This window comes from Ceratotherium simum, chromosome 33 (assembly GCF_057802395.1).
Source record: "Ceratotherium simum simum isolate JZ-2026a chromosome 33, ASM5780239v1, whole genome shotgun sequence".
Taxonomy (NCBI): Eukaryota; Metazoa; Chordata; class Mammalia; order Perissodactyla; family Rhinocerotidae; genus Ceratotherium; species Ceratotherium simum.
The window spans coordinates 19105979-19109694 of NC_141932.1; positions in this window are offsets into that span (position 1 = coordinate 19105979).

The window sequence follows — 3716 nt, forward strand, 5'->3', positions numbered from 1 at the left end:
AGTGTAAACCCCATATAGGCAGTGTAACCCTCATAAATAGTGTGAACCCCATATAGATGGTGAGACAGCAAATAAACAATGTGCGCCCCCACACAAACGGCATATTCCCTCATTAGTGTGCCCCACTAATGCCCCACAGAGGCAGCATAATGTGTTAACATTGTGTGAATTCCCGTATCCACAGGGTCAACTCCCACGACCTGGGTAAACCCCACATGTGCAGTGTAGACAAGCATATAAACAAGGTCCCTTCCATAAGCAGTGTGACTCTTCAGGTGAACAGTGTAGCCCCATACGGAACATGGCTCCATGCAGTATCATTCATGGACATCGTGCCCCCACGTGGACAGTGCCACCTGCCTGGGTGGACTACTCGGTGAACAGTGTAGATTCAACAATGGGTGCAATAAACCCCAATGTCACTATGTCAGTTTTATTAAGTCATGGATGATGTAGCCCTTTGCCATAGACAGGGAGAAACTTCATGTTCCATTTAAACCCTTTAGGCCTTTGTAACCTTCATAAGATTATATTATCCCCTCTTCCCCAGCAAAAGTCTTAATTCTCCCATTAAAAGTTACTCAACTCCTCTTCCACACACACACACATTAGGACAGTATGACTCCCCCCCCCCTTTTTTTTTTGTGAGGAAGATTAGCCCTGAGCTAACATCTGTTGCCAATCCTCCTCTTTTTGCTGAGGAAGACTGGCCCTGGGCTAACATCTGTGCCCATCTTCCTCCACTTTATATGGGACACCGCCACAGCATGGCTTGATAAGTGGTGCGTTGGTCTGTGCCCGGGATCCGAACCCATGAACCCTGGGCCGCAGAAGCAGAGTACCTGAACTTAATTGCTATGCCACTGGGCCAGCCCCCAGTATGACTCTCTGAAGGGTGGTGTAACCTGTCATGGACAATGAGGCCCCAAATAAAGGCCAAGAAATGGTGAATTCCTGAATGGCAGGGATTTCCCGGGGCCCAGTGCAGGACAGGGCACATAAAAATCAGCACTCCCATTTATTGAGCACTTACTATACACAAGGCCCTGCATTCAACATCTCATTTCATCCTCACCTCAACTTTATGAGGTAGGTACTCTAATGATCCCCGTTTTTCAGACAAGGTGAGTGAGACTTAGAGAGGTGGCAGGCCCACGGCTACACAGCTGAAAATCATTCCAGCTGGGACATGAAGCACTAGACTTGATGGATTGACAAATGCCCCACAGATATGCTGAACCCTGAAATCCTTCCAAAAAGCATCACCACCACCACCACACATACAAACTATGGACAAGGTTACCAGTAGGATTGTGACAGCATTAACCCTTCAGGGAGTGATAAACTCCTTCTGAATAATAGTGATCACAACACTAGCTAACATTTTTGAGGGTTTACTCTGCTAGAGACATTGTCCTAAATGCTTTGCATATGTTAACTCATTACAACTTCGTAACAACCTTATGCCATAGGGTTAAAAAAAAATTATCCTGGGGCCAGCCCAGTGGCGCAGTGGTTAAGTTCAGCGCACACTGCTTCAGCAGCACCGGGGTTTGCAGGTTTGGATTCCAGGCACGGACCTACACCACTCATCAAGCCATGCTGTGGCCGTGTCCCACATACAAAATAGAGGAAGATGTGCACAGATGTTAGCCCAGGCCCACTCTTCCTCAATCAAAAAGAGGAAGATTGGCAGCAGGTGTTAGCTCAGGGCCAATCTTCCTCACCAAAAAAAAACAAAAACAAAACATTATCCCCTTACAGATGTAGAAATCAAGGCACAGAAGGATTAAGTGATTTGCCCAAGGTCACACAGCTGGGTGGGGATTTGACCCCAGCAGCCTGGCTAAGCCTGTGTTATTTTGTTTCCTGCAACGTCACCCTCCACTCCACATGACAATGTAATTGTAATGAACTGTGTAACATTTTATGTAATTCTCCCAGGGGCAGGGTACAGTTCCCTGTGCACACCTTTCCACAATGACAGGGGAAACAGACTTCGGACAGTGTGAACTCCCACGGACGGGTCTCCTATAGGCATGGTGTAACTTGAATAAGCAGTAGGGACCCCTCTGTGAACATTATAAACACACTACAGCCAGAGACATTCCTGAACGGACAGCAGAGACCCCCTTTCACTACAGCAGAGTGCTCTCTGGGCAGAGTGAGCTCCTTTGTGGAGCGTACAGACCGCCCTGCTGACAGTCTAATTCTCCTTCACACCTGATGTGAACTGACTGTGGAACACAAAACACCATCCTAATCAATGGAAATCTCCCCCCAATACAGCAAAAGCTCCCATGGGCAATGTGAACTGCTGCCCAGTATGTGCCTCCCCAGGGACAGTATAATCTCTTTCACACCCATGACGAAGTTAACACTGACAGTGCACATCTCCATGCGTGGGGAACTTTCTATGGCTGCTGTGAACCTCTTTGGTGACAGCATGAACCACTCAACAAGGGTCTACCTAAGTGGGCAGTGGGAAGTCTCTGATGAGTGTAAACTTTCCTCAGACCCAGCAACTACTCAATGTGCCCAGTATAAACTGCCCTGTAAAATTTCCCTCAACTCAGGGTCCACTCCATATGGAAGAGCAAACTCTCTCCTAGAACATTAAAATAGTAATAATAGTATGATAGTATAAGTCATAATACAATAGCCTAAGTAATAGTATAAGATTCCTTCCCACTGTGAACTCCTGGTAGACAGCGAAATTTCCCCCATAATCAAGGCAAATCTTCTGTGGACAGTGGATCATGTGAATCTCCTTCATACTCAGTGAACCCCACTGCACAACTGATGTTTCTTCCCAGGCCCCAACCCCCCGCCCCACCCCCGCCCCGGGTCCCCGCCGGTGAACTGGCCACATGTCACAACACACTCTCATGGATAGTGTGAATGTTACGGACAGTATGGACCTGCAATAGGCTGGGTGCATATTCTGCACACCAAGTGTGAATCTCGTGTGGATACTGGGAACCCATCACAAGCAGCAGAAACCTCTGCTACAGCCAGTGTTTACTGCTCCCCATCACCCTCTATCCAGGGCAAATCCAATGTGGAGAGTATGAACGCTCAGCAGGCATGTTCACACTTGGTGTAAACCCCATATCTGGGCAGCAGGAATCTACTATTGACAGGGCACATCCCTCTCCTCCCTACCTCCAGTGTGAATCCCTCCCCAAGACTTAAAAAAAATCTCGCTCCCGCCAGGTGTGAACACCCACAAAGTGTAGCTCTCCAAGGAATGCAGCGTGAAGCCCCACAAAGCGCTGCATTTCCCCAGTCGTAACACCCCCATGCCTAGGGGGCTGTCTGGAAACTGCACCGCCCTAAATGTTAAACTCGCGGGGGAGGTGACTTGTCCCCAGGGCCCCCAAGCCCCAGGCCGCGCGCGTTGACTACACTGCAGCGCGCGCCACCCCACACGCGTACGTTCTCTCCCCTCCCGGTGGCAACAGGGCTTTCCGCGGGGCCGCGCCAGACTTTCCGAGGCTGTTGATTGGTCATAGGCCCGGCCACCCGACAGCCAATCAAGCGGGGGAAAGGTGACATCACTCGTTCTCCTCCCCTTCCCCCCACCCCAAACTTCTCTACTCCCGGCTACCGGCAGGAACAACCACGTGGGGGAGGGGTAAGAGAGTAGAACCCGGTGAGGTCATTGCGCCGCCCCGGCCGCTGCTGATTGGCTGCAGGGCTCACGGGTGGCGGTT